The 21,157-nt window shown below is 41.7% G+C and overlaps 1 protein-coding gene and 1 long non-coding RNA gene across 4 annotated transcripts in view; one reads left to right on the top strand and one right to left on the bottom strand.

The window, feature by feature from the left end:
* The window catches only part of LOC120920933, a 181,878-nt gene that overhangs the window by 101,200 nt on the left and 59,521 nt on the right, over positions 1 to 21,157 (bottom strand). The window lies entirely within an intron of this gene.
* The window catches only part of SLC8A3 (solute carrier family 8 member A3), a 319,194-nt gene that overhangs the window by 263,327 nt on the left and 34,710 nt on the right, over positions 1 to 21,157 (top strand). The gene's annotated exons all lie outside the window — the stretch shown is intronic.

Genomic DNA, 21,157 nt, shown 5'->3' with positions numbered 1-21,157 from the left:
ACCAGGGCTTCCATAGGTCACATATAAGAAGATTGTGCAGGCTAGAGTTAGGAGCTAGTGCTGCTTTTACCTCTGTCCAAAGAGGAACATATTTGTCTCTGAACCAGTACTTAATTTGATCCAGGATAGTAATAATAATAACCGCAGAGGTCTACTAGACCTACCCCACCTACTAATCTACGTTTAACCGGGTTGAAAATGTGCCTTTTTGCCCTTCCAAAGAATGTTCCGGAGGTGACTTGACATGGTTTTAAAGAACTGATTCGGTATGGGAATGGGCAGAGCTCTAAATATGTACACAATTTGGGGAAGTATGTTCATTTTGAAGGCCGCCAATCCCCCTGCCCAGCACAATTTGTGTTGTGAAATTTTTGGTAGCTGAATCTTCATTTTGTCCATGGGGATTAAGATTAGCTGAAACTAAAGAAGATATATTGGACATTAGGGTGATACCCAGGTATGGGATCCCCTTGGGGCTCAATTTATGGTAAAGCGCTGCTAAAACTAGTGGCGCTTTACCGCTATCGCCCCAGTGTGAAAGGGTTTTTAAGGAAGATTGGTTTCACCGAAAGAACGTTTGGTACATCTCATCAATGCATGACCAGTTAACCTTGATTTTCTAGTATACTGTGGGTGATTAGCTTTAATCAGAGAACTCGCAGAGAGGTAATTAATGCCCATCAGTGCAACCAGTTTTTCTTATGAAATGCCACAACCTAGGTGGCAGGTAAGCACCATCCATGACTCTTTCTTGGACTGGCAGAGGCATGTATAGTACATGTCCTTATTGCCATTCATTTTTCATTGTAGGCCACATCTTTTGGCATCTTCCAATAATAGCCATTAGTTTCACCCAGTTCTTTGTGGAAGCCCCCCCCCCCCCTGTTGCATTTCTCCCCCCCCCCCCCCCCGCTTTCTCTCCCCACATGCACTTTCTTCAAGCTCTATTATTGTGTTGGGGGTGCTTATTGTTGTGCTGGGGGTTATTACTGCCCCCAACATTTGATGTGGGTTATTGCTGAAGGTTATCATTGCTGGCCCTGACACATTCTGGGGGTTATAATTGCTGACCCTAACACGTGCTGAGGTTTTTTCATTGCTGGAGCCAACACATTCACTGAGGTTTATTGCTGAGGGATCATATTTTAATTCCACAATCCCTTTAGTTTACCCCAGGCCCTATTTTGTCTAGACCATAGCATAGCAGTCAGTAGACTATGGTGTACATTCTCTGTTCTATGTTGCCCAATTCTATACTATATAAATCGTCTCAGACACCATTTAACCACACTTTAAGCCATGTCCAATATTCAGCGCAGTAAGAATCACACCCACTTTTTTCTCAACCAATGGGGCCCCACTTATCTTGCACACAGGCCAACTGCTGTTAGAAAATGCTCCTGCTTTAACCTTTCCTTGTTTGGTCAAATCTCAGTATTTTAACCAGTTCCTGCCTGGCCTATAGCAGATTGATGACTGGGTGGGACTCTCCTTCTGGGTGGACATCATATGATGCCTTCTCTGTCACACCGCTTGTGTGTGCCCCCCGGGGCATGCAGCGTGGCAATTGGTGGTGAGCTGTGTCCCCATTATAAATGCAGCCCCATCCGTGCTAAATCAGTGTCCATCAGTGCAGATTAGTGCAGCCTATCAGCGCACATCAGTGAAGAAGAGAAATTACTTATTTTCCAAATTTTATAACCGAAACAAAAAGTATTTTTCTTCTTTAAAATTGTCTGTCTTTTTTGATTTTTTTTAGCAAAAAATAAACCGTGGTGATTAAATACCACCAAAAGAAATCTCTACCTGTCTCAAAATATTATAAAAATGTAAATTAGGTACAGTGCTGCATAACTGAGTAATTGTCAGTGAAAGTGCGACAGCACTAAAAGCTGAAAATTGGCCTGGGCAGGAAGGGAGTGAAAGTGCCCAGTAGGCAAGTGGTTAAGGAATGAGGGGAGGATGCGATGCACTGCCTGGGCCCTAGTTTGGGGCAACAGTGTTAAATTAACAAGCCCCATGGCTGGTACATGGGTAACAGAGGGCATACCATAGAATGTGCAGGTAATAACGATACTGTGTACTATTGATAATAGCCACCAACAGTATAGGGGAAGCAGCAGGGATTGAAGTGGTAATAAATATAAGTTTAAGCACTTGAGGATGCCTAGCATAGCTGAGATGATGAGCTTGGGTTTTAATTTTTTATAACAAGGTTATAATCTATTAAATGGAATGTTCACTGAATACCACCGGCTTATATTCTTTTTTTTTACCACCTCTACTTGCCTAGTGTCACTCTTTAGATTAAATATTAAAAGGTACATGTATTATAGCTGCTGTGACCATCCAGAGTAGCTGGAGATTTTTTACAAAATGGGAAATGTCAGGGAATCCTCGGTTACACTGCAGTTATCTAACAACTGTGCTAATGTGAAGGCAAACAATCATAGAATAGCCAGTAAGAATGCAGAGCTGTACTATGGCAATACATGCACTGCAGGGAATACCTCTCCAGAAAGATCCTCCCATGCTGACTGCGTATTCAGAACAGCATGCAGTCACCACTGCAGAAGAATGCATCTTTCTGTGCTCTCTGAAATCCCCAGAGCTTCAAGGCTGAAAATATCCCCATACAAAAAGGAAGCCCCAGCACGTTGTGATATTTTGTGCTCCTATTTTCTCTTCTTGCAAAGCATCTGCCATCTGATTTATTTTCTGTATATAATGGCAGTTTTTTTTATAGTCTTGACTTGAGTAAGTTCATTATTACAAGCAGTAGAAGAACTAACCAGTGCCCTCTAGTGGTTATTTTGTTTAAAACAGAGACGGGAAAACTAGGTTCTCCTCCCCCCACTTTATTTACATTATTTCTTCCATTCGCCCCCTCAGCAACTCTCACAGTCCCCCATGATCCTCCTCTGGTTTTCTTCTCTCTTCTCTCCTTTCCTTCTATTCTCTCTCTCTTCTTTCCTCCCCCCTTCCTCCCCGCCCTCTCGTGCCCCTGATTCTTACCCCCCCCCCATTTTTATTCCTAATTTTTTTTATTTTTTTTTGGTTTTCGGCCTTGGTTCTTTTTTTTGCCTTCTGTGTCATTTTTTTTTTTTTTTTTTTTTTTTCTTTTCTTTTGATTTTATTGTTTCCTTCCTGGAGACTCTGGTTGTAAGGTTGTCACCTACTAAGAGGCCATCTTGGCCGCTCACAATTTTTGTTTCGGGTTCTTGTCATAATTTTCCTGTTGTGTTACATGCTGGTGGGGGTCCTGCTGTGGGCGATAGCCATTGGGCTGACTCTCTACCACTACCTATTTATGACTGTATCCTAATTGTGACACCTCATGCTGTTCATGTATAACATGTTAAAATTCTAATAAACATATTTTCAACTCTAAAACAGAGACGGGAAAAGTATAGTATTTACTGCTGGCTCCATGAGTAAAGAAAATTATCTGAGCTATCTATGCACTTTCATATACTCAGGCAGTCAATAAAAGGTTTAATTTAACTACATTATTTTAGCTTAGATTTAGCTTTAGATGGTGTGAAAACACTTGTCCCATCATACCCTGGGATGCTGCACATTATCCTGCAACTATAGTTTTTACATCTTGTAAATTACACAATTATAAGACAGTAGTGAATTTCTCATATGGTTTGATTTGGACTAAACATGTAAAGTGCAGTGGCACCAAGAATATTTGCTTACTATTATGCCGCTTACACACGATCATTTTTCAGCATGAAAAAAACGTCGTTTTTAAAAACCGTTATTTAAAATGATTGTGTGTGGGCTGCACATCGTTTTTCAGTTTCTGAAAAACTACAATTTTTTTTTTTTCGAACATGCTGCATTTAACGTCGTTTTAAAAAATTTCCTTTTTCGGGTTGTAACAAATGATCGTGTGTGGACTAAAACGACGTTTTAAACCCGCGCATGCTCAGAAGCAAGTTATGAGACGGGAGCGCCCGCTCTGGTAAAACTACCATTCATAATGGAGTAAGCACATTCATCACACTGTAACAGACAAAAAAGCACGAATCGTCTTTTACTAACAAGGAATCAGCTAAAGCAGCCCAAAGACGAATAGAACTTCCCCTTTAAAGTGCCGTTGTACGTGCTGTACGTCACCGCGCTTTGTTCATCATTTTTTTTAAACGATGGTGTGTGGGCAACATAGTTTTTAATGATGAAGTTGGAAAAACTTTGTTTTTTGGACATGCTGAAAAACAACGTTTTCTTTCATGCTGAAAAATGATCGTGTGTACGCGGCATTAGGCATTCAGTAATTTGGTCTGACTGAAGCCAAGCAGCACATGGGAGCTCACAGTAGACTAGTTATCTTCTCACCCATGCCTTCCCAAGAGTTCCAAATGGAAGATTGTAAGGAATGACCATGAACTAATAAATGGGCATGTTTTGGGTTTGGAGTTACCCTTGGTTCACACCTATGCGTTTTTTTTTTTAGTGCGTTTTACATTTTGCAGAAATGCGCTACAGTCCATTCAACATGGTTTTCTATAGATCTACAATCAAACAAAATCCGGAATAAGCTGCAAAACTTCCGATCGGCTTCAGCTGCCAACATCGCGGGTGCCCTAGACAGGTAAGTGTCCATATATTAAAAGTCAGCAGCTGCAGTATTTGTAGCTGATGGCTTTTAATTTTTTTTTTTTTTGGCGGACCTCTGCTTTAATGTGCTCACCTGGAGAAGCACTCTCTTCAGTGGTGCTTTCTATGGACACAGAACTACACAGACCAGCTGCCCTCAGGATTAAAGAAAGGAAAGGACTTTATATTGATTTCCTGAGGGAATTTAGTCACTACGAAGCAGAAGGGACTGGACCCAGGGGAGAGGCGCTGCCTCCAAAGTCAGTCCACCGCACTGTTCTAGGTGTCTACAGCCGGTCGGGACATCCAGCCTGAGAGAGGGGGATCCCAAGTGCACGTCCAGGCGCACTTGTATTGACAGTGGTGAAGCGTGTGAGGTGACCAGTTTGAAGAGCCTGCTTATTTCCAGGACATTCTTTTGTGCTTGACCACAGGATTTGGTGAGAGGGCACTTGCCCATTTGTAGGAAACAAGAACACTGCATACAGACAGCATTGTTTTACTTTGGCATCCGGCTTTATGAACACTATATACAGACATCATTGCTCTTAGTCACCTTGCTGACACCTGTAGTGCCACAGGACACAAGGGCATTCAGAGACTCCGTGAGGAAGCGCTGTGAGATAGCGTGAAACCGGTCGAGTCAGCTAACCAAGCAAGCCAGACCATCGCAGACATCTTTTTGCCTGCATCTCCACAAACATACAGGATTTTCAATTATAATTATAGGTTGTCTTTCGTGCCTTTGAGAGTTTTTCTTTCAACCTGATTTTCTTGATACATTACTACTGTTTACCATTCCTGTCACTGTATTTGGAGAAGCTTGCCGAATTAGCACTTTAGGTAGTCTTTAATGCAATGGCAATCTCCTTTTAATATGTACAACTCTTTTCTATTGTTGTCTTAATAAATTGAAATAATTTTTATAGAACAACATTCTCTGTGTGACTATATCCTGATCAACCAACTGTGCCTTAAAAGTCCAACAACTAGCCCCTAGTTGTCTCCTTTATCATTCAGAGACACTGTGCACACTGAAATATTTTGTTTTGGAATTTCATTTTCGTCCAAAAAATTTATTTATTTTGTTCCCAAAATCCGTTTTTATTTATTTTGTTTCGTTAAAAAATGCATTCGTCCGAAAATCCGAATTAAACATTGAATCTTTCATTGAAGGCTTATGGCGTCTGTTGAATGTTCCAAGAAGATTCGACGGAACAGCTAATCTGTATGACGCCGCAATCGTCGGTCGAATGTTCCGCCTACAAGCTATAGAAGAATTTGAATGTTGTATGACACTAGTAATATCTTTATAAAATTATTATTACTAGTCAACCAACATTCTAATTCTTCTATAGCAGTGGTTCTCAACCTTCTAGTGCCATGACCCCTTGATAACATTTCCCAAGTTGTGGGGACCCCTAACAGTAAATATATTTTCATAGCGTGGGTTGTCAGCACCCAAGACAAGGCAAGCAATTCTCGCCCCTAACCCACGGACATTTAGCCCTCCCTGAGTCCCTTCCACTTGTACAGTATTAAAACCTCTATGGTACGTTTTAGGATGTTCCACTCTTTTGTTTGCCTTTTTTTCCCTTTTATCTCTCTCTATACTAATTTCTTGTTTCCCCCCCCCCCCATCCCTCCCCTTAGGCGTCTTTCTTGTTCTCTCTCTTATTCTTTCTCTCCCTTTTTCTTTGTACCTCCGCCTTTTTCCTCTCCCTTCCATGTATTCTCTATTCCTTCTCTTACTCCTTATTGGGGGGGGGGGGTTGGGTGGCAGCACTGGGGAGTGTTCTGATCAGCAAACTTAGGTGCTCTTGATGAAGGTCATCTACTGATCTGAAAACTGTAGTGGGGACTTTTAATGGCAACTATAATCACAGGTAGTGTTACTCACTGTGTCTCCGGCTTTGCTGTGTCTCGTAGCAGTGACACCTATGCTGAAATCAGGAGATGGGGTCTCATCCAGCCCCTCCCACTTCACATTCCTCACCAGTCAGCTAACCTCTAGTGTCTGCCCCCCATTCTTGCCATGAACTCAATGGATGGCTGTGAAGAGGCTGATTGGGTGGCCGCAGGCTCCAGAGACAGCCGCAAAAAGTCTGGGAGAGAGTGGTGCAGGCTTTAGGAACAGCCCAGGATTTGGTGACCCCTGGCAAATAGTCATTCGACCCCCGAGGGGGTCCTGACCCCCAGGTTGAGAACCACTGTTCTATAGCCTATGGGCAAGCATTTGACCGGCAATGTACAATTGCGGCGTCGTACAGTTTCACTGCTGGTCAAATCTTCTAAGAACTTTCGACAGACACCATAAGCCTTCAATGACAGATTCGACGTTTGTATGTTTTTCGCTACTTTGTCGAATCTTCGTTGTTCATGTCGAATGGTCTACCCCAACACTGTCTCTATAATGTCAAATCTTTTCTCTCTATGTAGAATAATCTTGGACTAATAGAGTTAAGGTTAGACACATTCAACCACAGGTTCGATAGACACAGATCGCTATTGTCAGAGTCATGTTGAATCTCCTATCTATATCGAACTGTTGTAGCAGCAAAACTAAAATAAAAGCATTTTTTATGTCGGATCTTTCGGATTGTGCACGTTTGTGAAATTCGGACGAAAATGCATTCGGATAAAAACGAATGCACATGTCTACACTGTATACAGACACTATTTTTCTTTCACCTTGTTGAGGAAGATCCTGCATTCTTTACTTGATAATCCAGACCAGTTGTGTTGTTTGGCCCTGCTATTCAGGAGTTTAAGTGCACAAACGAGAGTGGCTAGCCCAAGATCCAAGGCCTCATCCTTCTTTAAAGGGACTAAAAGGTACTGGAGCCTGCACACACACATACTCAGGGCTCTGTATATGCAGTGGGTGTGCAGGATAGTTTATCTGGTAAGTTTAGCCACTAAGGGGTAGATCCACATACAAATAGATCAGCGCAGCGTATGTGAGATACGCTACGCCGCTGTAACTTTCTTTAGGCGGCGTAGTGTATCTCAAGCGGCGTAAGGGTGCGAAATTCAAATCGGCGATTAGGGGGCGTGTTTTTAATTTAAATGAAGCGCGTCCCCATGCCGAATGAACTGCGCATGCGCCGTCCCTAAATTTCCCGCCGTGCATTGCGCTAAATGACGTCGCAAGGACGTCTTTTTTTAACATACACGTGACTTACGTCCATCCCGATTCACGGACGACTTACGCAAAAAAAATTTAATTAAACGCGGGAACGACGGCCATACTTAACATGGCAAGTCTAACTATACGCAACGAAATATCAGCTTTAACTATACGCTGGAAAAAGCCGACTAGAGACGCCGTAAAAAAATGCGACGGCAGCTCGTACGTTCGTGGATCGTCGGAAATAGCTAATTTGCATACCCGACGCGGAAAACAACGTGAACACCACCCAGCGGACGCCGAAGAATTGCATCTTAGATCCGAAGACGAACGCCTGTCGGATCTAACCCAGAAGCCCTCGTATCTTGTTATGAGGATTCAAAACAACGATACGACGCAGGAAATTTGAAAGTACGCCGGCGTATCAGTAGATACACCGGCATACTCGCTTTGTGAATCTGCCCCTAAATGTTACATAGTAGGTGAGGTTGAAAAAAGACACAAGTCCAACCTATGTTAGTATTACATTATATAACCCTGAATGTTTTGGTCGTTCAGGTGTGTATCCAATAGTTTTTTAAAACCATCGATGCCCTCCCGCTGAGACCACCGCCTGTGGAAGGGAATTCCACATCCTTGTCGCTCTTACAGTAAAGAACCCTCTACGTAGTTTAAGGTTAAACCTCTTTTCTTCTAATTTTAATGAGTGGCCACGTGTCTTGTTAAACTCCCTGCCACAAAAAACTTTTAACCTCTTTTGTGGGGTCACCATTTTGGTATTTGTAAATTGAAATCATATCTCCTCTCAAGCATCTCTTCTCCAGAAAGAATAAGTTTAGTGCTTGCAACCTTTCTTTATAACCAATTTCCTCCAGACCCTTTATTAGCTTTGTTGCCCTTCTGTGTACTCTATTTCCAGTACATCCTTTCTGAGGACTGGTGCCCAGAACTGGACAGCATACTCCAGGTGCGGCCTGACCCGAGTCTTGTTGAGTGGGAGAATTATCGCTATATCCCTGGAGTTAACCCCTTTTTTAATGCATGCCATTATTCTGTTTGCTTTGTTAGCAGCAGCTTGGCATTGCATGCCATTGCTGTGCCTATCATCTACTAGGACCCCCAGGTCCTTTTCCATCCTAGATTCCCCCAGAGGTTCTCACCCTAGTGTATAGATTGTATTTATATTTTAGTCACCCAAATGCATTATTTTACATTAAATCTCAATTTGCCATAGTTACATAGATCGTCAGGTTGAAAAAAGACACAAGTCCATCTAGTTCAACCATAAAAAGACCATGTAGTTGCCCACCCCATTAATTTGTTCAGATCTTCTTGCAAGGTTTCTACATCCTGCGGAGAAGTTATTGTCCTGCTTAGCTTAGTATCATTCACAGCTACAGAGATTGAACTGTTTACCCCATCCTCCAGGTCGTTTATGAACAAATTAAATATGATTGGTCCCAGCACAGAACCCTGTAAGACCCCACTACCCACCCCTGACCATTCCGAGTATTCCCCATTCATCACCACTCTCTGAACTCGCCCTTGTAGCCAGTTTTCCTTGTCAAAAGTTTTTATTGATTACACATTTAATAAATAAATACATTAATTTCTTATACAAGGATACAGATGGTAAAGTTTACGTTGGAATTTACTATAAATAAAAATGAACATAAAATATCTAAACAGAATTAATTAGATCTTCACTATCTAGATAGCCGGTGGGTAGTATTATACTCTTAACTACAGTAACATAAATTATATCTAAACTACTGTCATGTTATATACATAGGTTGTGATATAACATATTCGACTTATTGTAGTGAAGAACTATGTAAATAAAATTAAAAAATTAGGGTAAGGAGAAGAAAAAGGTAGTGAGTCAAACAGAAAGTCCACAAGGTCGATCCAAAAACCAGTATGATGCATAATATTTATGTTTCAATAGGTAGATAGGTATGTAATGATTTAATAAGCAATTAATCAGCTACCATGGCAGAAGGACTGCATCATTGAAATCTGGAGGTATATATTTTTATATCCATGGGAGCCATAGTTTTGTGAATTTTGGGATTTGGTCCCCATCAATGGCTATCATTTTGGTGTGTGACATTGTGGCGTTCATTCTATGTATTGTTTCTGCCATCCCCAATACTGGAGTTGTCCATGCTTTAGCTATAGTTTGCTTTGCAGCAGTTAGGAGTGGAATACAAAGTTTAAATTGGAAAGATGTTAAACATTACGGTTTTAGGTTAAGTAGTGCTGTAAATGGATCCGGTTGTATCTGATGTCGAAACATTTTAGAGGCCATTGCAAAGATTTCTTTCCAGAAAAGTTGCGCTATCGGACATATCCACCATATATGCAAGTAAGTGCCCATTTCTGAACAGCCCCTAAAGCTGTAGCCAGTTTTCAATCAATATACTCTACCTATGGTCCATTGGACCCATGGCCCAATGTTGATTTGAGTACAGTGTTTGTTGTTGGGCCTGTGGTGTCAGGAGACAGAATAGAGAGGCTTGACATAAGAAAGGGTCATTCTTCTGCTCGTTTCCTGCCTAGACTCACAGAGACCATTTATACAGAGGTAACCAATCTGCTATAGGATTGTCATGCTGCTAACCATTTGCCTCTGTTCTTGAGGTTATTCTCAGGTTGGGAATCACATTAAAGCAGCCTAAATACAGTATTGAGCTATATTGCTCTGGGTCTTAGTTATTACAGTTTTGCTATTTCACTTGACATATGTACATTGTTACTGTTCATTACTTTTTCCACAGAAACCTTACAGTAAAGTTAATTTGTGTGTTTTATCATAACGTGTGTGTTTCTTATTAGCCCTTGCACTTACAATATTGCCAGGTGTGCCAGAGGGGCTGAGATCGTTATTGGGGTTTAGAGTCAGAGTACATACCGGCTTCTCCGTGGGTAGCGATACATAAGCAAAAATAATTACCCGGTACTTCAGGGTATGGGGAGCATGTGTCGATTTTTAATTGACCACATGGGGGTGGGGGGAGTGTCCTTTGCTTTTTTTACGCTCCAATTTGTGACTTGGAGCTTACACTGGGCTTTCCCTCTGCTAGTGACCATGGGGAGTGAAACAAAAAGGATATTTTGTGCAGCTTGGCAGAATGGCAAATAAATCAACCTGATGCTTTTTTCTGCATGGGAATGCATAGGTTTACTTAATGGTATACGTTAACTAAAAACAAACCAAAAAGTACATTGAGGGACATTTATCAAAAATTGGAGCAGATAGAATCTGAAGTGACTACACATAGCAATCAATCAGCTTTTATCTTCGCTTTAGTAAAGCTTTAAAAATGAAAGATAGAAGTTGGTTGGTTGCCACGTCTAGCTGCTACAGATTCTGGCTGCTCCAGTTTTGCGAAATTCCCTTCTACATACAGTATAATCTGGGAAACATATACACTTCACCTATACATTTACTGTAGTTATTACTGTAAAGTTTACCTTAAAGCAGAGTTCCAGTCACCCAAACACTTTTTGTCCAAATATGTACATTAACATTTACAACATGTCATATGTGTTGCACTTTTACTTTCTTTAAAAATCGTTTTTTACTTACAGATCTGAATAAGCCCTCCTGTCTTAATTTTCAGGATGGAATCCAGCATGCACCCCCCCCCCCCCCCACACACACAATCTCACGCTCGTACAGTAATGCCTCTGTGCGGCTCTCCTTCTTTCTGACAGGTCGCCAATGCCAGATTTCGGCAGTAGGTGATTCACAAGGACTCCTGGGATACATGATGCCGCTATCCCAGGAGCCCTTCTGAATCGTCTAGTGAAGTAATCGCCTAGGCGCGGACATGCCGGAAGTGCGAGTAAAAGCATACAATAAAAAGTATTTCCATGGTTAAAAAAATAATAATTGCCATTGGTAAAAGGATGATCAAAGGGTATACAATAGACATCAAGCTTATATCAGAATTGTTCAGCAGTTCACAACCTGCTGATCAGAGTTATTAACCCCTAATGTGACCACCCCCCCACCCACACACACACATGCCGCCACCTCCCTGTCTCTCCACCCTGTCACCCCCCCCCCACTCCCCTCTACTATCCCCATCCACCCCCCTCTCCCCTCTCCTATCCCCATCCACCCCCTCTCCCCCAGCACTAATTACCCCCCTACACCCAATCCGACCCCCCCACCCCCCACAGCCACCATCATTGCAAATATATTGATTCGATAAACATTCGCGCAAATACCGCAGGGTCTAAAAAATCAGTAGTGCCTTCTTTTTATTCTAGATGTCATATGCTTTCCGAAAATATATGGTTTTGGGGGTCTTTCACAAATTCTGAAAGCTGTAAGGGAAAAATTTAAACTTTCAGATTTTTTGAGAAATTTGGATATTTACACTTTTATGTCTGTTCAATTTTTACCATTTTGCAAAAAGGCGCAATTAAAGTTACAACTATTATTTATTCACTCAATACAGGTCAGGCTTTTATGTTTAGTAGGAATTTTGTAAAATTTGCTGTTTTTATCTGCTAATAATGGTTTTAGTGTATTTTTTGCAAATATATTGGATTGATAAACATTTGCTCAAATACCGTGGGGGTCTAAAAAAAAAAAAATCGGTAGCACCTTCTTTTTATTCTACTTATCATGTGCTTTCAGAAAATATATGGTTTAAGGGGGTCTTTCACAAATTCTTAAAGCTATAAGTGAAAAATAATACAAAGGAAAAATTGCAAAAATGGTCTGGCCACCTGAGTGTACAAAATGGAGCACAGGGCGATATTTAATTTAAGTTTGTACATTCTCCTTCTGTTATCTGTAGGGTCGTCAAGTACATTTTTGCTAAAAACTGCAGTGATAAAACCAGTTAACAGGTAAAGCTACATAGAGACTGCCAGTCTGTGCTGACAAGGGAGGGGAGGGGGAAATCACAATCACTGTGCAACACAGTAAGTGTAACCAGCAGGCACAATATACATATTATACCCAATATATATATTTCAAATACAGTGGAACCTCGGAGTACGAGCATAATGCGTTACATGAGATTGCTCGTAATCCAAAGTACTCGCATATGAAAGCGAGTTTCCCCATTGAAGTCAATGGAAACAAAAATAATTTGTTCCGCATTGACTTTAAATGACATGCAATACCGCATGTGGCCAGAGGTGAGGGAGTGTCGGACAGCCTCAGAAACACACAGAAAGGCACAAGGACAACTCGGCTGACCTCGGCAAACCTCGCAAAGGCTCGGGAACAGAGTATTTCTGTATTTCCGAGTCATATGGCGCTGCTCCGCTCCGACACCCCCCACCTCAGGCCAAACGTGGTACTTCACAGCGCTTTGGCTTGAATCCTGCTCGTTTTGCGAGACAACACTCGCAAACCGAGTTAGGATTTTTGTAAATATAGTGCTCGTATTGCGAAACGCTCGTTAACCGCATTAATCGCAATTCGAGGTTCCACTGTATTGCCTTATGTAAATTATAAGATGTATCAACACATATTTATTACATTAATTTATCTGATTTGATCTGATTATAGTCACTTAAATGAAAACAAAAACTGCAAACATAATATCAGAAAATCATTAAAAGGTAGAATGAATACCGTAATACACTGTCCCACCTAGATTTTTTTTATGCATTAGGGAACTACAAGCCCCCTTAATGGCAGCTGATAGACATTTTCTGCAACAGCTTAATTTTTAATGCTTCCTTTTACAGCACAACAACATATTGGTGACTGTGATCTGAGTTTCACAATATTTACTGGTGCTAGAATGTTTATATGCTTACACGAGCTAAAAACACAAATTCTTCATATTGGTACATTGTGCTGTTGCAGCGGTTCTTTGGGCTCCAGCCAAGATGGAGCTTAGCCATGGACTTGTTTCTTAATTAGGCTAGACGTAAGAGGAAGCTGCAGGCAGCCGTGACTTTCCTCACTGATTTATTCCAGTGACTTTTTTTTTAATCGACACATGGATTTGCAAATTAGAAAAGTGTATTGAAACATACCTCTATTGTCCATTTCAAAATTGCTTTTCCATACATAGAAAGTCATCAGATTGGAAAGTGGGAGTAAACACATCAAACACAATTTTTTTTTTACATTACCATGACTCAATACACATCTAAGACACACAAAATAAAATATAGTATTAATACAGCTTAGAAGAATTTTATTTTTATTTTATTTTTTCACACAGGGGTGCAATTCGCAATTGTGTTGTATTTCACGGGTGGTTTTTCAGAGCTATATTGGTTACTCTTGTTGTGACAGACTAGCCAGGCACAACAGTCTCCACTGCTTGATAATGGCAACTGATTACAACTGAATATTATATTCAGTGCAGAGAGGGGGACACAGAAAGTGGCAGATTCAGACAAGTTTTTAACAGTTTAGAGGGGGTAGATTACACAGGACATTTTAATCTGCTTTAAGGGGAGCCTGGCCAGGATGGGAGTGGGACACGTGATGCGAGAGCTTTCTCGCATTCCCGGGCTGCACCTAGTGAGACGGCTGCGTGTGTCTAGAGTAAACCGTTTCTCCTAAGCAGGAAAGAGGCCAGCAGCGGTAACAGAGAGATGAGGACTCGTCAGCAGGCAGCGCTTCAGCCAGCTGGAGGCGGGAGTAGGAACTCAGCCAATGGACTGAGAGCGTACTTCACGCCGCAAAGAAGAGAGAGTGCTGTGGGAATGGCGGCTTGGAATTGAGAGGAGAGACATGGGACCCCAGAGGTAGGAGGAGGCCATATGAAGGTGGGACGGCGACAAGCAGTGGTGTTCTAAATCATAGCCCTGCGGCGTACGGTCGCGGCCTCCAGAGACCAAGCGGTAGAGAGCTAAGTGTCGTTGGAGGGGTCCTGAGCCTGGAGCGGAGGGATAGCCCGCAGATCCCTGGAGGTATGGAGGGATAACGGACCCAAGAGAGGCAAGGACGGGCTACCGACTCTGGGAGACACTCCAACAGATCTGAGTCAGGTCCCACCAACGCCGCCAGAGGGGAGAAACTGCCTGGGGGTATAGAATGGCAGGGAAATGCCTGGAGATGACCCAGTCTCCATTGATAGAGATCAGGGTCATAGGAAATCAAAGGAAAGCTCCCCCGAGACAGAAATCACAGTTAAAGCCCCCAAATTGTCTACCTCATCTGCTGTGTCTATCGCATCACCTGATAGAGAACAAAATATACCTGACTTAAATGAGACAAAAACAGAGACGGAGACAGGAACAACCAGTAATGATTGGGACATTAGAGAAGCTTTACCCACAAAGGCAGACATTCAGCAATTGATAGCCTCAGCAGAACGATCTTGCAAACAAGCAGTCAAATAACTTAGGGAGGAGGTGGAGGAAAAAGGAAATAGAGTGGAGCAATGGAAAATGGTCAAGAGGAGATTACACAGGTTGTAATGGACATTCAAGAAATAATTAAAGATCAAAGAATTTTTGAATACCTATAGAGATCAATTGGATGATTTTGAGAATAGAGATTGCCATCAGAACAGACGTATACAAGATCTACCTGAGAAATATTATAGTAGTGAACTACCTGTACAATACAGAAGCGGTTGTATCAAATTATGGGGACTGCTGCATACGAAACTGTGGAAGTAGATAGAGCCCATCGTGTTACATCTTTTGCCAGCCAAAATAAAGACAGGTCAAGAGATGCGATATGTAAACTGCATAAATACTCTGTGAAGGAGGCTATAATGACTGTACAGGATATACCCATGATTGAATATTAAGGAGGCCAAATCTCGTTATTTCTTGATATATCGCGCAGCACTTTAATGTAGCGTAGAATGGTGCGCCCATTGCTGGAGGCCTTGCGGGCGGCAGATATTAGATACCGCTGGGGGTTTTCCATTCCGCCTAACAAATAAAAAATGTAGCGCTAGTGGGTTCAAAGGTACAATAAATGTTACCATGTGAGGCGACAACTTAGCGATACATAAACACATAAAAAGGAGGTACCCAAAATGAGGTATAATAAAGGGTAACCTGAAAATAAATGTGAAAAAAACTTTTAAAAGTCTGAAGTTACAGCATCGAATGAGCAGTCTCTAGCCAAAACATTGAATGAACTCAAGGAAAAGGTTGATGCAGTGCATGAGCTGGACTGATATCCAATGATTTGAATGGAAGGTGATCAGGTTGTCTGTAGAACTCTATAGAAATCACAATCACATCAGGTGTAAGGTAAGTATAAACACGCTTACCAGATGGGGTGGACTCTAATTTAACTCTTTGCTGTACAGTAGTAGAGTCCACCCCACCTGGTAAGCGTGTTTATACTTACCGTACACCTGATGTGATTGTGATTTCTATAGAGTTCTACAGACAACCTGATCACCTTCCAATCAAATCATTGGATATCAGTCCAGCTCATGCACTGCATCAACCTTTTCCTTGAGTTCATTCAATGTTTTGGCTAGAGACTGCTCATTCGATGCTGTAACTTCAGACTTTTAAACGTTTTTTTTCACATTTATTTTCAGGTTACCCTTATTATACCTCATTTTGGGTACCTCCTTTTAATGTGTTTATGTATCACTAAGTTGTCGCCTCACATGGTAACATTTATTGTACCTTTGAACCCACTAGCGCTACATTTTTTATTTTTTATTTTCATTGGCTTTGTTTGTTTGTTTGTTTGTATGTAGCTGCTTATTTCCACCCATTTAGAGTTAGCGCAGATTTTTTCATTTTCTACTTTCCGCCTAACAGCCTACCGAAATGGGAAAATGGCATCACTTCAAGCTAAAGATGATTTAAACCAGTTTTTGGAGATATTATCTCTCCCTCCAACTGACTTTCAGGACTGGAGAATAGCCAACACCAAATTTTCAACACAACGGCCTGAGCCTTGCTCTCAAATACCAACTAAAAACCCAACAAACAAACACAGGACCATCCTATCACAAACCATGGCCCTGTGGGACGCAATGAGACGGGTACCCTTCTTGACCTCAGAATGTAGACCCCCTCGCTCATATATTCCACAACCCGGACTTTCTGCCAGGTTTAGACATCAAGTCCTTCCAGTGGTGGTTGGACAAGGGTTTGTATAGCATCAGGCACTATTTCACCCCCTCTGGCCCAGTTTCCCAGACTTTCTGTGTTCGGAAACTAGAAATGCCGGCCTCAGAGCACTACAGATTTCAGCAGATACAGCACTTCCTTCACAAGATATGGAAAGGGAAACCCATTCCTCCCAGATTTACACTGTATGATTTGTGGTGTGGACAGGCAGTGCATCAGAGAGGTGGAATCTGTCATTTACCAGTTGCTTGCCCTCCTGTCCTCCAAATCGTCCTACATGTTAGCCTAGGAACAGGACCTTCCAATTGATTGGGAGAGATGGCAGTCATCTTTTTCCAGGTCTTTCAGAGGGGTGAGAAACATCTCCTTAGTTAAATCCAGCATCAAAGTAATGTCCAGATGGTCCTCGCCTACTCGAAACTGGCCTCCTTTTTCCCAACAGCAAACCCACTTTGCTTTAGAGGCTGCCAACTTATAGGCTCCATGGTCCAATACATGGTGGGAGTGCCCTAAAATTAGATAGTTTTGGAGCAGGATTTTTACCCTGATCCAAACCATGACTACCCATCAGTTACCTAGAACTCCTGAAATAGCCCTCCTGAACTCCAACATTCATAAAATACCTAAGACCAACCGCAGATTAATACACTTTGTTACTGGGGGCCAAAATGACCATAGCCAAAGCTTGGAAACAGCCTAAGGTCTCCCTCTTAGCAGCCAAACGCAAGATCTCATGGATCATGTCTCAGGAGAAACTTGCTAGCATACTATCAGACACGGTCCCAAAGTTCGAGGCCATCTGGGAACCTTGGTCCCTGCACGTGGGTATCCCCCTACATCCTGGACTCCAAGCCCTTCCAGGCGGGCCGACAACGGACCCCCAGTTCCTCCCCAGTAGATTGGCTCCCTTTCTCCTCTCCTTTCTCTGTGGACTTCTTTCCTTCTTCACCTTTCTCTTTCTCCTCTCCCTTAATGCTTTCCGATTTTTCGTCTTAAAAGGTTTCCCGAATTTAGATTTGGAATGACGGTATGTCACGCTATTTCTGCCCCTGAGCAGACTGGCGAGGGGCTGGCACTATGTCCCCACCCACTGGGTTATTTTCTGCCTCTTGGACTGAGGGGGGACCCCTCCAGGCACAGTTCGATCCCATAGGGGGTGCCAGAGGTCCTTTCCCCCTTGATCCGGATGCTAATTTCTGGTTGTGAGACTGAGTCTCATAAATTCTAGTGCCAGCCACAGACTATATATTAAACACCACAATATTTTTGACTGTCTGTTTCTTAACTGTGACTTCATTCCGAGTGTGGAAAGTCTGTACATTTTATTTTGTTCTTGTACAAATCGAATTAAAATCTTTGAAAGAAAAAAAAAACAACACAGGACTTAAAGGGTCACTAAAGGAATTTTTTTTTTATCTAAATAGCTTCCTTTCCCTTACTGCAGTCCTGGTTTCATGTCCTCATTGTTCGTTTTTGCTCTGATGTTGCTGTAATTCTGCTCTGTTGTGGACACTTCCTGGTTGTCTGGCTCCGTATGAAAAAAGTCATGGGAGTGTTTAGTTTAGTTTTCCTAGCCATGACTCTCTATGGCACTATCCAGCACAGAGGCTTGAAATAACATGCAAAGACTAAACTAGTTTCACTTTCGTTTTTGCATCTAGGGGGCACATTATATGATTGCTTTTTATCTATTTGTAATTGTTTTTAAAAGGAATCAGTTAACTATTATGTCTCTATACCCTGTAAACAGTCATTTCAGCAAAACAAATTTTTTCCTTTAGCGATCCTTTAAGTAGATAGAAATGAATAATATGCTTTATGGCGTTGGGAGTTGGAGGAGAGGATGGAGAGGATTTTTTTTTCTCCCCCCTCTCCTTTTTTTCCTCCCCACTTATCCATATGGAAGATTTATAAATTAATAGGAGATGTAGCCATATGAAAGAAAATAAATATGAAGTAAGCTATGCCCGGGACGACACAGGGAGTAAAAATCTTTTTTATAATTAGGTGGGTCCTGATATAAGGGACTGGATAAACTGCATAATGCAGATGGGGGGGTTCGAGGGGGTCAGGTAGTAACCCATACGGATCAACCACCCTCTTAGGTGGTATATTTTACTAAGTAGAATATTATGTCATGGTGGTTGGTTTGGATTTTGTTTTTTTTACAGGTCTACCTAGAGAAGAAGAAAATGAGACATGCGGCAATAGGTTAAGAATATTTTATACCTACTTAAAGGGGTTGTAAAGGTTTGTTTTTTATTTTCTAAATTGGTTCCTTTAAGCAAGTGCATTGTTGGTTCACTTACCTTTTCCTTCAATTTCCCTTCTAAGTGTTTTTTTTCTTTGTCTGAATTTCTCACTTCCTGTTTCTCCTCAGTAAGCTTGCCCCCATCATCCGAGCTGTTATGTCTGGGGGTTAGTCAGCAATAACAGCTTACTGAGGAGGAACAGGAAGTGAGAAATTCAGACAAAGAAAACAAAGGAAAAAAAACATTTAGAAGGGAAATTGAAGGAAAAGGTAAGTGAACCAACAATGCACTAGCTTAAAAGGAACCTATTTAGAAAATAAAAACCAAACCTTTACAACCCCTTTAAGATATAGGCAATGGCTGGCTCATTAAAAATGATGACATACAATGTGAGGGGGTTATGCTCACCCCACAAAAGGGGTCGTCTATGGCAGGAACTGCGTCATCAGGCTGTGGATATTGTCTTTTCGCAAGAGACGCACTTCATGCCAGGATATGTTCCTAAGCTACCATTATTCCCATATAATCAATAGTTCCAGGCAGTGTCCCCAGTTGCAAGGGCAAGAGGAGAAACTATAGCCTTTGGGAAAACGTGCCCCCTGATCCCAATGTCTGTGCAAACAGACCCAGAGGGGAGATTCCTCTTTATTAAGGGTATGCTTTATGGACACTGTTATACATTTGCCTCTATATATGCTCCGAATACTCGTACAGTTGATTTTTTAGTTAAAAGCTTGAGGTTATTGGAAAAATTTAGGGAGTGGTTTGTGGTCTTGGGGGGGGGGGGGGGTTATTATCTTAGACCCTAAACTGGATACCACAGCAGGGAAAATGGCAGTATCCTTTAGAGCCCTTAAACATGTGAAAAAAAACTTCTAAGAACTCTCCACTTGGTAGATGGTTGGCGGGCACTAAATGGGGAGAAGAAAGATTATAGTTACTACTCCAAAAGCCATACTCCAGGTCGGACTTGATCTTGGTGGATCAGTACTACCTGAAATACGTAAGAGCTGTCACTATTGAACCTATAACAATTTCTGATCATGCACTGGTTGTGTTGGGGCTGGGGCTTCTCCCAGTGTCTGTGGACCATCGGAAGAGGACATGGCAACTAAATTTTGATTTTAACTTTTATTACTTTTGTATTTAACCTTTATTTGAGATATTGCATTTTTGCATTTTAAATTAAGCGCAGCACATTTATTGATGGGAAATTAGATTTTTTGACGGACCTATGATTTTTTTTTTTAACCTTTTTTCAAAATGTAATTTTTGCCCCACAGTGCAGTTTTTTTTTTGCAGTGCACACCACCACAGCTCAGTGATATGAACTGAACTAATAGGACTAAAGGCAAAATGCGTGGTCTATTAATGGCTGCCCAATGCATAAAGTGTAAATCAACTCTTTGCAATCAAAAACTGCTATATGGTTCAAGTTGGCACAGTATTATTTTGTGTGCCCAGCATTAACCTAACTAGCAAGGTATGACATCTTGTTTGTCTGAGAACGCCCTAGGACTGGTGGTCTTCGGTTTTTAACTGTGGACTAACAGTTAACGTGGAGCTTGAAACACAATGTATGGTTCACCTACAATGTGCAGTCACCCCACCCCACTGTAAAAAAAAAAAAAACTGCCTGATGACGATGTGGCAAAATAGGTTATATTTAGTAAAGTCACACTGGGTGTGACTTTACTATCCTAAGAAAGATTCCTGGGGAATGCAGGGCAGCCCAAATCTTGCAAGAAGAATGAGCTGCTCCATATTCCCAAGCACCAGAGGTCACCCTTGCCTAGGCTCTTTAGGTGGAGAACAAGGCTGAAATATGTACAATATTTTTTTTGGGCAGGTATGTTTTGAACATGCTATCATCGGACAGTTTTACAGGTGAAGAATTTTACTGCAAGGTCTGCTTTACAGATCTACCAATGTGTATTAATCAGGTACATCAGCAGATGATGGGGCCTTGGTTAAATACAGGACTGGAGCATAAAACAGACAGTAGTATAATATATTGTATGTGTTGACTTCTCTATCCTAAGGAAGATACCTGGGGAACGCAAGGCAGCCCACATCTTGCAAAAAGACCCTACAATAGTATAACAATATACATGTGTTG

This window comes from Rana temporaria, chromosome 13, assembly GCF_905171775.1.
Source record: "Rana temporaria chromosome 13, aRanTem1.1, whole genome shotgun sequence".
NCBI lineage: Eukaryota > Metazoa > Chordata > Amphibia > Anura > Ranidae > Rana > Rana temporaria.
This window is presented reverse-complemented; position numbering and strand designations above follow the sequence as displayed.